A 17,914-nucleotide genomic window follows, 5' to 3' on the forward strand; every position below is an offset into this window, starting at 1 on the left:
CCGGGCATTTCCCCGGTGAACCACCGGCTCCCTCTGAGGGTGCGCGGGGCAATCCCGGGAGGGGTCCCAGGGCCCCGCGGGGGCTCTCCCCCCTGCCCGCTCCGATGAGGAGCTGCGCGGGCCGGGCGCGCACCGGGGACCCTTCCCGAGCGCCCTGGGCCGCGGCCCCCACGCCTGAGCCAGGCGGCGCTGGGGCCGGGCCCCCGGCGGGGGCTGCCTCTGCGGGGGGCTCCCTCCTCCCTCGGGGGGCTCCCTCCTCCCTCCCGGGGCTCCCTCCCCCGCGGGGCTTCTTCCCCGGCGCCGCCGCACCGGGGGCCGGCGCGGGCGGGGGCCGCGCACGGGGCAGGGTTTATAGCGCGGCCGCAGCGCTGCCCGCAGCCCGGCGGGGCGGCGGCGGCAGCAGCGGGCAGCGGCCGCGCCCGGAGCTCCGCACCGCTCCGCGGCAGAGCGGCGGGGGCTGGCGGCCGCCCCTCCGCCCCCGGGGGCCGGCGGGCCGTGCTAGGAGTCGGCCGCGGCGCGCGGCGGAGCGGCATTAAAAGGCGGCGGCGGCGGCTGCTCGCCGCGCTGGCACCCGGCGGCGGGGCCGGGCTGCGGGGACCGGGACCGGCGCACGCCGGTGCTGGGCGGGGGACAGCGGCGCTGCAGGGCGGGCAGGCGATACCGCGGCACCCGGCTCTGCCCCGGCATCGCTGCGAGCCCGCGGCTGCAGCCGCCCGGGCGGGCGGAGGTGAGTGCTGCGCTCCGCGAAGCGGCCGCGGGGGGGGGGGGGGGGGGGGGGGTACGGCCATCTCCCGTTGTACCGACTCCTCGCTGCCCGCCGGCAGCACCCAGGCGCTCGGCTCTGCCCGTGAAGGTCGTCCGGGGGGTAGGTCGGGCTCCCGGGTCCCGCTGTGGCAGGCGGTGGTAAGAGGAGAGCACAGCTTGTAATCGCTCCCCTTCCCCTCACTCCTCACTTTACTTTTTTTTTTTTTTTTTAAGCCTTCTCTTCCCCCCCCTTTTTTTTTTTTTCTGCGAATACAACAGCTAAATCCTTCACTTGTGTGTTTAACCAACTCTCCCTGGAAGCTCCGGAGAGTTCATGAATATGCACAGAGGAGAGCGTTTCCCGGGGAGGCTGCCTCTATAATAAGCTGATTGAGCTGTGCCTGCAGCAGAGCTGTTCTCCTGGGGGAAAAGTTGGGCGCCAGAACCGAGCAGCTTTGTGTCCCCGACTTCACGGAGGGCTGGCCTGCTTCCCTGGGGAGGAGGAGAGTCAGCAGAGCCATGCTCGGGGATGTTAGCTGGTCCAGCCAGGCAGGATCCTCATCTCTGACAGCAGCTGGTGTCAGATCTTTATCTAGCAGATGTAAAGAGAATCATGTACCTGGCACATGTAAGGTAACCTTCCTGTTTTATACTGCCTTGTGTAGAAACTGACTTTTCTTGCCTAAAAACCCTGGCTCACTTAGTAAGGGCATGACTTTGCTTAGCAGCAGTCCCAGTTGTAGCCCAGTCCTGGGCCCTTTACCATTCCAGGTGGTCTCCAAAGACAAGCCAGAAAAGCAGCCTGTGTCCTGGGGAAAATGGGCTCTTCCGGTGTTCTTTCCTCTTCGGTGATGTGATGACCAAACCTAAGGAGTGGGGCTGGCTGCCACTGCCCAGGTGTTTGAAAGCACTCGAGAAAGGTGGGAGCTGAGTATAACTGAAAACCTCTGGGACAGAGGGAGTGAGATGCAAGTGGCAGGTCCCTCAGGCATGTGTAGGACCTTGCATCTTCCTTGCTGCTGCATCCTGTGTCGCTTGCACTTTTGTTTTGTGCACAGGCACAGCAGCGTGCTGGTTAGCAACCTTAGCTTAGGCAATTTTTAGGATAGTATTTTGACAGCTGTGCTGAGTCTGTTAGGATTTAATGTAATATGCAAGCGAATAAGTTCCTTTAAAAAAAAGCCAGTGCATGCCCTCTTCTGCGGCTGCAAGACATGACTCAAGTTAAGTGGGATGAGGAGCACTTTTTTAATTCAAATGACTTTTTGCTCACAAAGCCACATGCAGATGCACATTAAATCTGCTACCCTAAAAGCTCAATTTTTAAAAACAATTTTCCCATGAAAATTTGGGTGAGCTTTTGACACTAGCTTTCTATTCTCACTAGTAAAACTTTGCTCGGGGACAATATTTTTCCCTCTTCCTCCCCAACAACCTTGTGAAGTGTTGATAAAGATATTATCCACAGCATCAGCTTCCTTTGATTGCTCTTTTAGGCTGTGTGTCTAGATGGAAACCTAGCAACACAATAACTGTATTGAAGGGAGATGTTTCAATAGCTATACTTCTTTTATCACGCTGGATACATCTTCAGAGGTTAGACTCATCAAGCCAGTCTCTTTACCCCTTTGGAGCCTTATGGTTTGATTCCCTAAGCCTGGAATAAAACAGACTCAAGCTAGTGAAAAAGACAACAAAGATGGAATGGAAGTGCTTATTACGATGAAAGATCCATTCCTCCTTTCTTCTTGCTGCCCCTGTGAATACCTGCTGTATTCCCAGGGGGAAAATACTCCACTACGGAGGGAGGATGCTTGTCTTATAGAAAGATGATTCAAGGGGAAACTAGCCATCAACATTTGTGACCGTTTCACCTAGACACACACGGGGGAAAGCTAAGGGACAAATGGCCCAGAGCAATATAATATGTGAGAATCAGACTGGCATTTGGCGAGTAACATCAGCATCATTCCAATCACCTACTGTGATGAAGATTGTGATTCAGTTTCTGCAACGCACAGAGCCAAATTCATCCTCAGGGGTGAAAAAAACCCCTAACCAAACCACCACCTGAAGTCACTGACACTCTATCAAGATTTATCTGACTAGCTATATTATAGTGTTCTCAGCTCATTGTACATACTGTCTCTTTACAGCAGTGGAGCAAGGCACTTATAGGGAGTCACGGTGACAATATCTGACTGGCTCTGTGTAATTTGGGGGCACAGAAATAAGGGATTTCACACTGCTGAAATTTCTGTTATCAGGTGTTTGGGGAGAATGCTTTTGAAAGGTGCTAAAAATTCTCTCAATACCTAGAATGTCCTTGGCCACGCCTCCCAAGATCTCGTACTTTTTCAGCATTAATGAATGAAACATCACAAATGCCTTTGTCACACCAGTAGAAAAAGTGGTCAAGTTACAGGAGAACTTTGACCGCTTCTGTATCTGTGATTTCTGGGCCATCAATGAGAAATGTTTTTAACAAGCTGTATTGTGCAGGAGTTTATGGGGGTAGCTGTGATCTGTGTGTATGTATATGTAACTACAGCATGAGAGTGATAGGATGTGTGCATTTTGGTATGGCACTGGGGGAGGGTATGAATATGGTGTTAACATTTTGCATCCAGAAAACCCCAGCACATCTGAAATCCTCTTGTGATGCTAGTGCTCCGAGATAAGTGCTGCTTTATACAAAGACTTGCCTGTTGGGTACAAGTGTTTAATAAGTAAGCTTGACTGAAACTGGAGAGGGATAGGAGTTCATACCCTGACGGCATATGGAAAATCTGGATAAGCTGTGATTTTTATTTCTGGAATTTGAACAGGTCCTCCTGTGAGTCCCAGGGTCTCTGGGTGATGCTGCCATCGTCTCCGTGCATGCCAACATGCAGTAAATCCTGGCAAGGCTCTCTTTAGCACGAAGCATTTAGCATACAGTTGGTTTAATCCTCTAATCTTATGAAGCACTAACATAAATGAGAACTGAACAGATTAATTCATTCTAAAAAATCAAACCCTCTTATATTTCTCAATGTAGAGCACAAGGTTTTGCCTTTCACTTACCTGATTGTTGGCGGTTTTTTTATCCATTGTTTGTTTAAAAGTATTGGACTATAGATTTGGGCTCAGTGATGAAGGTACTTGGTAATCGGCTCTCTTGTGATGTGAGTTTATTTGCTATTTAAGTAGCCTCAGGGGATTTCAGGATCAGAGCCAGTAATGTGGTCAGGGAGGCTTGGCTACTGGAAGTCGCAAGGTTGGCAGAGGAAGGAGTTGCTGGTAAGTGTGGGTACTTGTAACCTCCTTGGTGACAAGCAGTCCTGTTTACTTTTTGTTCCTTTTGTGCCAGTCAAGAGGATTGGAATATGTCCTTTACCTTCTTTCCACAAACCTCCCTGTTTCTCTATATATAGAGAGATACAACGGTCCTCACGAGGTGCTTGTGCAAGCTGCCATTCAGCTCTGTGAATGTGTGGCCAGGGGCGGGGGAATGTGTTTCCAGACCTTGTGATGAAGTTGAACAATGAAATATTAGTTTCTAGCACTCCGTTATGTCTCCCCTGTGATACCACAGAACAGGCTATCTCTTTAAATGATTGATTTCACACAGATTTACTTGAGTTCATTCATCTTGATGCAGCTTTACCAGGGTGAATTTTCTCTGAGGTCTGGCCTTACTGATGTCTTTTCTAAGGGCTGGATCCTGCCTCCTTTCCCCTTGCAGAGGAGTACCTTATTTCATGAATAGCTCTGCTGCATTCGGTGAGACTGTTTAAAGAGCAAGGTGCTGTGATGCCTGTGACTCAGACTAATGCAAGTCAATTTAAAGGACAGATTAAGCACAGTGTGAGTATGGATTGCAGTGTCTGGCCCTTAATGAATAATTCAGGAGCATGGAGGAGACAATGTAAGAGTTAAGTGCTTAATCCAGCTCTAGGTGAAGTCAGCAAGAGACTTTCCATTGACCCCAGTCTAGAATATGTTTCAGCACGGGTTTAACTGAGTTTGTAAATTGTCCCATTGATAGCAGTGTGCTTCAGGCATGAGCTACAACTCCTATCTAAATTAGCACCCAGTAGAGTATTATTTATGACCCTCTTGCCTGTCATACTGTCATCAACTGTCCTCTGCAGCACCATGAGAGAAGTTTCCTGAGGGCTCAGCACTGCTATTGAGTCATGTTTTTATAGTATTGAAAAATAAAAGATTAATAACTGGAGTGCCACACTGTTAACGGGAGAAAACACAGGCACAAAGTTTGGCAAAACAAGCTTCAAAGGTTTAATTTTGGTTGCTTAGAGCTGGGGATGTTGCCCTCCTTTTGCAAGAACAAGGCACTTGCGCGTCATACGGATTTCACCAGAATTGGACACTCAGCACTGCCCAGCTCAGGAGTCCACTTGTCCATTCCTGCCAGCAGCTGGGTGATCCGCCTTCACGGGGGTGACTTGAACCCCCAGGCACTGGAACTGCTCCTGGGAGACCCGTTGTGGTGGGGATGGCAGAGCACCTGTCTTCTGCTGATGGGAAGCAGAGGATGCTCTGCAACCACAGCTCTTGTTTTATTTATGCTGTGGGTCTGCAGGAACTGTGGGAATCCTGTCCTTCCAGCTGTCCCAGAGGGGTTTGCTTTCCCATAAAGGTAGAGTTCAGTGCCAGTCATAAGCAGTGCTGATTATTTGATGATGGCAGCATCATTGACTTGAAGGGGCAGAGCATCTCCTCTTTCTTGTAACTCTGGAAGTATAAAGCTTCCAGTGAAACCTGTGCCCTTGCTCTCCACCAGCAGATCCTGGCAGTGCAGGAGGCTTTGCCCGTTCGTGCCCATCACAGAGCAGGGCACCCCAGACATAGGCCATCTCCTGCACTGAAACGAGGCTTTACAGGTACCTGTCCCCTTTTTTCCTGTTATCTCTGGGTTATCTCTGCTTGCTGGGAGGAGAGGTTTGGGGTACAAGGCTGGGATACTTTTCCTGCCATCTGCCTTAAGGCAGCAGGCTTGAAACTTGGCACAGTTAATTCCTGATCTTTGCCAAGCTCTGTTAATAGAGAACAACTCCTCCTGAATAGAAGGCAGTTCATGTTACATAAATAGTGGAGAAGGGGGAGAGGCCAATGTCTTTGCAGGGGGTGAAAGACATACTGGCAGTTGTCTGGTTCTTAAACTGCTTCTGGCCTTGACTTTCTGCTCTTTTATGGAGTGGAGTCAGAGGTGAGAATCATTTTTCTGCCTGGACTTCAGAGTGTGGATGCTGTTGCTTCTGGGGCCTGGTGCCACAGCTGCGATCTCACTCGCTCTGTGTAAATGCGGTCATGTCAGTGAAGTCACATTGGATTTGCTCTGGGAACATGAGCCCGGGATCTACCTGCTAAGATGAATGAGATTGTATGGGCTTCAGGGCATCCTGTCTGATGTTGCCGCAGATATGCTTCCCACCTTACTTTTGCATAGCAGAAATTTCTTTGACTTAAACAGAGTAGGGTTCTGGGAGATCTCTAGTCTTACTCTGAACTCACTTAGCTGTCTGATGTTAGGCTAGCAAGTTGCAGAGTCTCTGTTTCTTCATCTCTATGTGGTGATATGTATTTAATAAATAATAATGATGCCCAACATTAAACTGGCACTTTCATTTCCAGGATCATTTGGCTCGATACATTTCACAGTCCGTCTACACAAATGTGTCACAGAAGCCCTGTTTACCCTTGCTTTCCCATGTTCTTAAAGGATCTGTGTGTTTGCAGACCAACAGCAGAGAAGGAGATTCATGTGTTAGCATCACAGACCTCTGCTGGGTATTAACTTGTTCACACTTTATGATATTGAGCATGGGAGAAGCTGGAGCACATCTGGTAATCAAAGCAAAAGATAAGGAAGAGTTGGGTCCTGTTGTTGCTCTGCCACAAATCTTGTGATTTTTGAGCAGATCTGGAAAGTTGTTGTAGCAAAGATGACTCTCTGGTTTGGATGCCTCCATTTCTGAGCACCCAGTTTGTGTCACTGCTAACTGGAGTTGTAGGTACCACTGCTGCTCCCCAGATGGCAACTAAAACTTAATGTTGGTTGTAACTTGCCTGGTCTTTTTAGCTTCTGTTAAAAGTTGGCAAAAGTAATGGCTGAATTCCAGCAGAGCTGGAGCTAGACTGTGGAACCTTCTTTAATTCATTTGTAAACTTGCATATAATCCGACCTATTTCCCTAGAGGAATAAGGGAATTGGATCTGATAGGTGTTTGCGAAGGGTTCATGCAGTCTCTGATAGAAGCTGATATGATGCACACATGCAAAGTGCTCTTTGCTCCTAGGGGGATGAGCTATGTGTTGACTTGTTTCTTGGCTCTGTTTTACACCCAGGAGCTGAGAATGAATTGCTTTTGAGTGCTGTATTAAGGTCTGTGGAGACAATTTGGAAAAAAACAAAACAATACCTAATCCCTTCTACTGCTTGGGGTACTGCTGAACATGCAGCACACTTGATTCTCTGAATCAAATAATTTGTCTTTTTGTTTCTCCTTTTAACAAGTCAGATGAATTCCTGAAGAAGATGAGGCTGCAAACTTGGATTTGAACTAGAGCCCAACAGAGGATTTTAAACGTGTCTGAGAAAAGCCCAAAGCAACCCTGGTTCCTGCTTGTAAATCAAACCTGGCCAAATCTCTCTGTTGTCTTATTTCCTCTGCCACCTCCTTCCCTCCACTTTCCCCCCTGCACACCCTCCCACTTGCTCTCCAGCCAACAACTCATGCGCCAAGTTTAATCTCCAAGGCAATTTTTATGGCTGAGTTGAAATGGGAGGGTGGATGGGCCCACAAGAGCATGAAAGTGACTCTATAAAACAGTGGGCTTCATTTAAACTGAGGGCCGTGAGTCTGGACAATATAGACAACAGCTTGTTTTGAAAGCTAAATCTATTTTGCTGGAAAGCTTGGGCTTGTTCTTGAACCATGCAGAAAGCAGCTCTTTCTGGTGCTTCCTGCCAACAGTTGCAGTTTCCAAACTCCAGGCACTGAGCTGTGGCTCTTCAGAACCCGTTGAGCACTTGTCAGTGCCCTGGTCTCACCTGAGCGTCAAATCTATGGACGTGCTTTTAAATAGAGTGTCTCAGAATCTGATGTATATGCTTCTAGCCATTTTTTTTTTTTTCCACATCCAAACTGAATTTTGCTCTTTCTCCCAATCCTAACCCTTGCATCTCAGCTTGGTCACTTCACATGGGGCTCTTTGAGACAGGCAGCGAGTGGGCAACTGAGCTGTGGTCTTTTGTGTTGTTAGGTCCATTTCACTTTTGTCACAGATGTCAATATACTTGTGCACAGAGCATGGTAGAAACACTGCAGCATCATAGAGAGCTATAAAACACCAGCCTATGACAACTGGAAACAAGATATATCAGCAGGTAAATGTTTCATCCCCTGTGGCACTGCTTAAGCTGAAGAAAAGAAGCTTCATTCCTGTAAATCTGCTACGTGGAACCAATTCCTTGGTGAAAGTTACCTCACACTGACTGCAGAGTTCATAGCATAGGTTTCCGTGTAAGTGATACAGTAAAGCATTTGACCTTATTTAGATTCCAATAACAGAAAGCTATACTGTAAGTAGCAGTGACAAATTCAGTTAAGACTGTGATGACATTTCCTTTACAAACCTCTTGCTGTTTCTTGTATTCCTCCTGTATTTCTGATGTGTTGTGGGGGAGATCATTCCTTCTGGATCCAAATCTTGGCACACATGCGGCTAAATTCATTCCTGCGTGTGCACCACCTGCCTACGTGCCCATCTCTTCAGTTATGTTGCAGATCCTGGTACTGTTTGCATTTCTATTCCTCTGGCTGATTTGGGGAGTGCCTGCAGGGAGTTTGCTCCCTTACTCAGCCAGCTGGGCCTGATTTCCAGAGGGCCAGACACAGTTCCACTTCAGCATAGGGCAGTGGAGTGAGTCCCTCCGAAAATCAGTTTATGAGTGTCTGTGCAAGAATAGCCTGTGTTTGCTTGTGGAGGGGGATCCCAGGAGGCTTTGGGACAAGGCATGTTGTGAAAGGATGGAACATGGGGTCTCAGACTGCAGAACATGAGAGCAGTTCAGAAGCACGTGATGTGAGCTGCCCCAGGAGAGCAGAGCCACAAATGTTTCCTTTGCTTTTGTGTCCTGCAGTTAACACAAGCAGCGCCTCAGCCTGCGAGTGCCTGGCTAAGTGTGGGATGCAGTACGGAACCGGGAACAATTGCCTGAAATGCTCTGACCCTTTGCCAGCTGGCAGTCCCTTGGTAGCCTTGGGGTTGGATGATGGTCGTTCATGAGCTCCTGAGCTCCTGCCGCTCACATGGCTGTTAATCTCTGAATTTTTGGTAGCAGGGGAACAGGGACAAGGGTGGTGTCTGCCTCCTCCTGAGCTGTCTTGTGCTAGGCTTAGATCATGCTTCTCCAGGCCTGTGCTGGGAGGGAGAAGGGACACCACTGCTGTCTCAGCTCAGTCCTGGTGGCCTCAGTCTGTATCCTATAGACATGGCTTCACTGCCAGTTTCTGGGAGCTGCTGCCAGCAATGTTTCCTTCCCTTGCACAGAGACTAACAGGAACCAGCTCTTAGTGTCTCCTGCCTGTATTAGATGAACTATCCTGGATTCTCCCTGAGATTAATGTGTCATTAAAGCCCGTTTGCTTATTCCAAGACCCTGCCCGCTCCTCTGCTAATGGTCTGCAGGACTGTGCTCACTGAGCTGTGGTAACATTTAATGTGAGTTTCTGCATGGTTGGTGCAGCTGACAGTAAGCTTTAAGTCCTTGTACTGGCAGGGGATCTGCTGACGTGCTGTTCAGGCACTGAGGCATCTTGTCTTGTCTCCACATCCTCCCCTTCCCCTCAGGAAGTTTTCCTTCTGTTCTGAAAAACCTTGTGTTCACCCAGGTCCTGCTCTGGAGCAGTCAGCTGTGGCAGTAGAGCCTCTGGGCTTTACACCTCTGCTTCCAGATATCTCACTGATCCTGGGAAGATGAAAAAGCAGTGTTAATTAATCGAACTCCAGAAACACCAGGTTTTCATGGGAGGAGAGCAGCTAGCTGCATATGTTTCAGAGGGAGAAGTGTGGGAGGTAAGAAAGACATACCTGCTCAGATCCCACTTTATAGACTGCTGAGAGCCAGCTAGCTACAAGCTACTCTGTGAGTCCCTCCTGATCCAGTATTAAGTTTTCCATGGGTGACAGTAGAGCGTGGTTTGCTGCAGTTATTCCCACTCAGCTGTAATGACTTGTCAGGATGAATTCTCCCCAAAATTCAGGCCCTCATGTTCTCAGAAATAAGAGGCCATGTCTATACCACAGATCAGCTCAGCTTGGAGCTGGGGTGGTGCATGAATGACCTTGGGTATGTCTTCTGCTCCCTCATTTGAGAGGACTACAGCATCTGCCATTCCTCTTTCATGCTGGTATGTGGAAAGCCCTGCTGAAGACGTAAATATGCCTGAAATGCTGTGGGAACTGTGTCCCCACCACAGATTGCAGTCCTTACAGCCTTCCTGTTGTGAATCTGGCATTTTCTGATGTCAGTAAATTATAGCAGCAAAAAGGCAAGACTGTTGGATCCATCTGAGTGAGGCTAGGTAGCATCTGGAGTGAGACACTCTGGCCCATATGACTCCGACACATGTGGAAATGGAACTTTCTACCTGTACCTCCTTTTCTTGGAAGATGAGAGAATGATGAGCAGAGCTGGCTGAATGCAGACACTTCAGGTAAAGGGGAGTACTTGCAACATTTTCTTTTAACCTTAATTGTACTTTTTATGTTGGAGTGGCAAGAAGTGGAGATGAAATAGCTGCCTGTGCTGTGCCTGGCAAGAAGGACTGTCAGCATAGGTTGGCATTCCTGTGTTACCTTTCACATTGCTGCCACAGAACCACATCCAGCAAAGTTCCCTCAGCACAAACTGCTGCTTAGGCTGCTGTCGAGAAAGCGGCTCACGTGCACGGAGGGGAGGAAATTGCCTTCCTCCTTCTCAGTAATGAACTAGCAGCTTATGGGGAGACTCTGGAAAGGGGCCTTTAGGAGAGGGTGTTTTGATTAGTCCCAGAAGCACAGTGTGCACACAAGCAGGCTATTGCTGGGGAGCTGCAGATGGAGGAGAGTGCACAGCCAGCCCTTGTCTTCATACTTCCTCCTGCTGCAAGGAGCAGGTGTGGGGAGCAGGGTCAGAGCTGGGAATCATGCAGCTGAGCATAGAGTGGTGACGTAAACTGGGGAGCTTGAGCACGGGGGGGGGGGGGGGAGGAATAATAAATGCCTGGCAGGCACTGACAGCAGGACTTGGCTTTCCTTTTCAGGTTGACAGTGGTGTGGGAAGCTGGAGTTTATAAAAGAGCAGCACACAAGCTTTGGGGATGGCAGTTTATTCCAGGGTCTTGGGAACTGGCGAATGCTCTCTGTGGTCTGAGATTCCTTCCTGGAATGAGTGACACTTCTTGGGATAATAATACAAGGCCCTGGTTTGTGGCAACCATCTGTATTTAATGATCTGTAAAGTTTTTGCTATGAACACAGGTGCTCAGGGGTAGACACTGGAGCGTGGAAATCCACACACCTTTAACAAGCTTGTTATCTTGGGCCCCTGGTAGGTGGGATCCAGGGTGCTTTTGAAGTCTGTGTCAAGGCACCCAAAGGCTGATCCAGAAGTCAACCCTTTACTTAGCAACAGCAAGTGGCTGGGGCTCAGACAAAATCTGAGTAATTTTTGTAATGGTTAGGTAAGTCATTTCTGAAGCATATCAGAGTCTCAGCTTGCTTGGTGTCTGTGCGCAGAAACCTGTAAGTGCCACATGCCTGAGTGACAGCAGGGCCTTATCATTAACACAAGCAAGTAACTCAAGTGGTGAACATGGCACGAGGCTGCAAGGCATGTTTCGTGAGATTATAACCAAGAAGCTGTCTTCTAACACCTACAGTCGTTAGTTACAATAACCAGGGGCAAATTGTTTTATCAGGAAATGAATTTTTTTTTTTTGGCAATTACATGCATGTAAGCAAAGTTCTCATGTAGCTTTACCTCTACAGCGATTCTGGGATGGCAGGGCACTGATCATACATGATTTGCCAACAAATCCTGGTGACCATTCTATGTGAAAAAGGCCAGTTTCAGTACTTGGGGGCAGTTTACTGCGTCCTTTTGGATTTTTAAAAAATCTGTCAGGATACAGATTATTCTGGGAGTTGCTTAAGAAATAACCCCCTCATGGCTGGTACCTGCTGGAGCTGTGGTGGGGCTGCCTCAGTTTCCCAAACTAGTGCCATGAAGGTCTCCCCATGATCCAAGGCTGCAGGATCACTCTTTTTCTTAATTAAGGAAACATTTAGGAAAATTGTGGTGTTAAAATAGGGAACTTGAATGGCTGAGCTAGTTCTTATTTGCAGGTATCTTACTGCTAGCAAAGCACAGTATTGCTGCTGTTGCACTCCTTTTTGTTTTTTGCTGCACATCTTTGTGTAGATCATAGCTAAGGTTAACTAGTTCTTCTGTCCATTTTCTTTGTGGTCTGTTCTGTGTGCAGGTAGTGGCTTCTCACATAGCAAATCAAATGTCTTTTAAACCAGTCTTTCTCACTTTTCCCCATATACTGATTTTGCAGTCCCTTTCTCCAGCCTGTTCCTTGTCCACATGGCCAGGTTAGAGGTAAAGAGAGATGAGGAAACTGATGGTCCTTGCACTGTCTGGCGCTGTTAAACCTTTCTGAGGTGTCCCAGGTACTGGCATACCTGTCACTGGTTAGCATAGATTGTGTGAAATTGGCTCTTCTTGTGGAGGTTAGATGTCCCTTACCAGCATAGAGATTATGTTGCACAACGATGGTTACACTTGATGTTACAGCTCAAATTATGCTCGCAGAACAAGCAGAGTTCACAGTTTGTTGCACGCAGCCCCCATCTGTGCTGTTCTGTGCACTCTAAGAAATTAGGTATGTTGTGTGTCAAGCAGGACACCCAAAAGAAGTGTCTGGGTTTTTTTTTTCCTTCCCATCTCCTGAGCTCCCGCATCTGTCACATGCGGACAACACCACCCCCTCCTTCTCAGAGATGCTAGGAGAAGATTCAGTTCAGTCCTGTTTGTTCAGCCCTCAGACTCTGTCGTGACAGGCAGTGTTGAAAAGCTCATGAGGAAATTAATAATTCTGCCTCTGAGCCAGGCATGAGCAGCGTGCAAGAAATGAGGCGTGAGACCACATGCTGAACAATGAGGAGAGAACAAGGTAGCAAATAGCTACTGGGTTCGGGGAACATCATCCATCGCATGCACTGGTGGAGGCCAGAGTCCCTGCCTTTGGACACTGGGCTTGGAAGAAAAACTGCACTGCAAAGCATTTACAGAAGGGGGGCAAATTAAGGATGCTGTGTCAGCCCTGAATTTGGCATTTCCTGACTGGTGAGTGCTTGACTTTGCAGCTAATCTTTCCACGCTGTTTTTGGCATGCAGTTATGAGTAGATCTAATCAGTGCTTGTCAGACCTGGAAAGCAGGCAGCTGCAGGCTGGAGACCCTCAGTGTTGTAGGCTGAGAGTGCTGCAACCAGCCTTTGTCCATTCTGAAAGCAGGTCGAGAGATCGTAGAATCATTCAGGTTGGAAAAGCCCTTTAAGATCATCCAGTCTGACTGGTTCCTTCCATTTCCAGCCGCTCTTGTTTTAGCCAGGGTGTGAAAGTGCCTGTAAGGGGACAGGAGGGTAGGACAGTCAGCAGTGAAAGAGGACACCTCAGTTAGGAGTGAGAGTGCATGCATGTACTGGATTTTGTAAAGTTTGGGAGATCAGACAGTTCTCCATCCTGTATACAGCCCTATCTATCGTCTTGCAAGTGGAATTGCAGATGATAGAGCTTTAAATACTATTTTTTTAAAAATCATTTTGTTGAACTTTTTTCCCAGCAAACACATATTTACATCATTACGCTGCAATTCCAACAGCACTGTACTGCTGGAGCATTTTTATGTTATTCTGATCTGCAAAGTGCCTGGGGTCTGGTGATGTTTTTGTGCATCTTACTGAAGGATTTAAAGCAAGTGGGAATGGAAATGCAAAGGGTCCAGAAAGAAAATAGGTTAAAACCTTGTTGCTGCATTGTGCTGTACAGTTGGAAGAGTAGATCTGCTTGATTAATAATGGTGGAGCCAGCCTAGCCAGCAGTTTGAACCAGTACCTTTAAGCAGTATGTGCATCTCTGGCTTGTATTCCACTGAAATAGTTCTGGGTTTTATCCTCAGGCACAGATTCTGGTCAATGGCTAAATTAAGCGAGTGTTTTCAGAAGTATTTCAGGAGATTCAGGGTCAGATGCCCAGTCTGAGGTGCCCTGGGCGTGCTTTGCATTTCCAGGAACGCAACACCTCTGAAAGTCAGACCTCCAATTAGGGGCCCAGAAATTGCATCTAATTCCTCCTTGCTGTTTTATTTTTCCCACTCATGAAAGGTAGTCTGCACTGGTGAAGGGCAACACACAGCTTTCTCCACGCACTCAGTTGCAGCTGTGTTGGTAAAGAGCAGGGACCTGAGAAAGCCTTTGTTGGTTGCTTTTTTAAAATGATGCTTCTAGACTAATCGCAGTGATTCAAATGCAGAGCAAAATTCTGGTCCTGAGTCTCGATGTCACTGTGGAGCCCTGCTTTGGAGTGGGTGGGTATACATTAATGTTGCACTCCCGTTGTTTAACACAGCCAGAGCTGTGTACAGCGTTCTTCAGCTGAACGGGGCCTGGGAGCACTGTGTCCATCCCAGCTATCAGCTGTGCATCCTTACAGAGAGGTGGCTTGTTGCAGGACCTGGATGCTCTTAGGATGATTTTGCAAGCACAAAGGCCATTTCTCTCCCTCTTTAGAGGAACTTTATATAGCTAACAAAGGGGCCTGAAGCTGCCTTTGGCAGAAACTCCAAGAGTCTTCAGGAGTACAGATAGGACCTCAAAACTGCTAGATCTGCTCTGAAAGCTTTGCCCATGGGAGAAACGAATGTGAAGCTTAATTATTTTGTCGATAGGAATCTCCCATATTACAGAAATTGTCTTTCCCTCCCCTTTTAGCCTTGTGCTTTCTTTCCTTTTTTTCTTTCTAGCTTGCTGATGCACAAGGCTTCCTTTTTCCTGTAAGAAGGAACAACCAAGTAATTGAAATGGAACACTAGTGAGAATTTTTTAATCTGAAAGTCAGCATTAATTAGTCAGGTCGAGTGTAATTAGCTTCCTCATCTGTCACTGCCTCTCCCCAACTTGTAAATGACTTTCTTCTATCCTAGATTTCACTGAAAAAGAACTGTTATATGGGAGCTGCATGCATGTTTTTCCTGGTTGGGGTGCAAATGAGTGACAATCCCTGCAGGGCTGTTGGGGTGGATCCTGCTTACTGCAGTTGAGGGCAAAACTCTTACTGATCTTAAGATCTCTCAGGTTAGGCTTTGTCCCTTCTTTTCTGCTGTGTGTCACGCTCACAGGAGTCATAATTATTCCTACCCTGTGCTTCCTAGCCCTGCAGTGCTTTAAATGCTTAATTCATTACTCAGACTGGTAAATTGCAGCAAGACATGGAGGATGCCCAGGTTAAATTGCTGAAAAAGAGGTGCAAATAGCAAGGAGCTTAGAGGCCCAGTCTGCCAGTCGCTAGTTCATCTGTGACAGTCACCCAGGGAGCAAAGGGGTGAGCCTCTTCAGCTGTGCTCTGGTAGCATTCCTGGCTGTGGTGCTGAGGGTCAGCTGCAGGTTGTCTGGTGTGCAGGGCCGTGGGGATGGCTCAGATCTGGTGCGAGATACCCTTTATCCTCTTCTGGATAGAAGTGCCTGTCGGCACTGAAAAAACAGCCTTGGCAAGGAGACCTTCCTTGTTTTCCTCCTAGTCCTGTTTCCACACTGTTGCTGTGGCTGCAAAGAGGCAAACCAGATCGTCAGCTGGATCCTGGCATTACTGGTACCTTCCATAAAGCTGTGTGTCTTTGTACCAATACAGGATTGGAAGATGTGAGTCTCTTCATCATGACACATCTCTCTGCTGTGATGGATTTTCTGAACTCACATCTTCGGATCAGGAAGGATCTGCATCCTGGCAGGATGCTGAAACTGCCCAGCAGTCTGAAGGCTGAATGCTAAGGGAGGAGGGTTTTTTTATGTACTGAACTACAGACTCCTCCTTCTCTTCCGCTCTTGAATCCCCCTCCTACCCTCCCTTTCCAGCTCAGTTTTCTACAAGGTCCCTCCAAGCTCAGCTGTGCTGCTGAATCAGCAGCTTGCTTGCCTCTCCCCCCTTTCCCCTTCCCCAAGTGGTTCTTGGCTGACTGAATGATCAAGGCAGCACAGGTGAAATTGTGCCGATATCAGGATAGGAGGTGGGTGAGCTGAACGCAAACCCTGCAGGCCCAGCTTTGCCAGAGGAATGCGGCATCTGGGGTTTATGCAGCTGTTAGGGCAAAAGGCTTGAGATTTGTCCTCCCTTTGCAACATACTCTGGCAGCTCTGCAGAGCTCTGCAGTTCTGCAGCCCTGCTGTTGGAACTTCATCCGTACCGTGGTGGTGTGGGGAAGGGAAAGACACCACATCTTCCCTGTGATAGGTACTCTGGGGAGACCGGCCCCTTGCTCTGTGAGCTGCCTGGCTGATGTGCACAGTCTGCCTGTGCATGGCTGTGTGGGAGGCAGAGCAGGACCTGCTGCGGACGGGGCGGGTAGGCTTGAGGAGCTCTCTTTGCTCAAGCACCTCTTTCAGGGCCTGTCCTTCATGGGGTGTGCAGTGACAGCCTAGGCCCTTCCCATCACACATCTATTCCGTGCTTGTATGTTCCTGCTGGAAGGACCCAAAAGCATTGGGACAGTGGGATGGGGTCCCTGCCATGGTGACTGCAGCTGTGGCTCTTGCTTCTTGCTTGCAGTCAGGACCAGGGCTGTCCGTAACGTGGCATTGTAGGTTCCTGCAAGATCTGGCTTTGTGTAGCCTGGCATGCGACTCAGGGTTTACCTTTTTCTGACTTGATGGAACCTGTGCATGTAGAGCACAGAATCTGAGCCAGAAACCTTCTTTATGGGAGGTTCTGCCACCCTGGAGAGTTCTGGCTGGTTTTGAACCAGGAGGAAGCCTCTTTGCTTTAGAAGGTGCAGAGGGAAGCCCAAGAAATCCAAGTGCCTACTCCAACCAGCTGAATCAGTGCCTCTTCTCTAAAGAAACAGATCCAGAACTCCTAGAAGTGCTCTTACCCTCTGTTCCTTCCAACCTGGAGCAGGCTAAGCTTTGTGAGGTGCCAGAAGTGAGGCAGAGCTTTGAGGGCTGCAGGATTAGGTCCACTGTGCAGATCCTGGAATTGAAAAAGTAACTGGGCCATTCAGTGCTGGGAGTCGGTGGGTAGTACAGGAGGTGGTGGAGAGAGAACAGGCCAGCCCCCAAATAGAATTCAAGCAGAAAAAATGCATTTCACTCCCCTTCTGGCTGATTTCAGGGTTTATCTCCCCCGCCGATTCAGTTTGCTGTGTTTTGGGTTGGATAAGCTTTCATCCTGACCCAGGCAAGATCTGACTAAGGCAGTAAAGCCAGACGAGTCCCAAGGGCAATGCTAAGTGAGCCGTGTCTGGCTTTGCAGCTGAATCATGTGGTTAACTCTCTTTTGAAGGGAGTTCAGAGCTGTGGTGGAACTAGGGCAGGATGCGCGCACGTGCACACCCCACATGCAGAGGAGGCTGTCACTGTCAGGGACAGCACAGCCCAAGTGCCTCCCGCCCTGCTCCTGCCCTTCTGCCTGGACCAAATCTTGATCCTTGCCTGACTCAGTTCTCATGTGAGTGCATATAATCTTGGGGCCTTTCCAGCACTTGCCGTGCCAGGGTTTACACCAGTGTCAGAATTTGTACCAGTATTTAGCTGGAGGGTAGAATGCCTTGGCCTTCATACATCGTGTGTGCCCGTCTGTTATAAGGTGGGTTTTACAGTCACTGTGAGAGTGGATAAGAGAGCTAGAAAGAGATGCCTAGGTCTGATCCCTTCCTTGAGTTGAGGATTTAGCTCTTGGTTAAAAAAGATGGTATGATCCTTTTTCTGCTGGCTTATTACTATCTCAGTCTCTCTTGTTTCCCTTTCTCATCACGTGCAGGCTCTTCTGTTCAGGATTAGAATCTTTTCCTCCTTCTCAGTAGCTCAGTAAATGGGAAATTATTATGACTCTTTACCTCC

At 48.5% G+C, this 17,914-nt stretch overlaps 1 protein-coding gene across 2 annotated transcripts in view; it reads left to right on the top strand.

Moving 5' to 3' along the window:
- The first annotated feature begins 509 nt into the window (after nucleotides 1–509).
- DISP3 (dispatched RND transporter family member 3) overlaps nucleotides 510–17,914 on the top strand; it is a 42,727-nt gene continuing 25,322 nt past the window's right edge. The window contains exon 1 of one of the 2 annotated variants that reach the window (XM_074924877.1): nucleotides 510–727. The gene's annotated coding sequence lies outside the window, so the exon portion shown is untranslated. The remainder of the gene's footprint in view (nucleotides 728–17,914) is intronic. The other variant, XM_074924876.1, reaches the window with a different exon arrangement.

The sequence above is a fragment of the Athene noctua genome, chromosome 22 (assembly GCF_965140245.1).
Source record: "Athene noctua chromosome 22, bAthNoc1.hap1.1, whole genome shotgun sequence".
NCBI classification, from domain to species: Eukaryota; Metazoa; Chordata; class Aves; order Strigiformes; family Strigidae; genus Athene; species Athene noctua.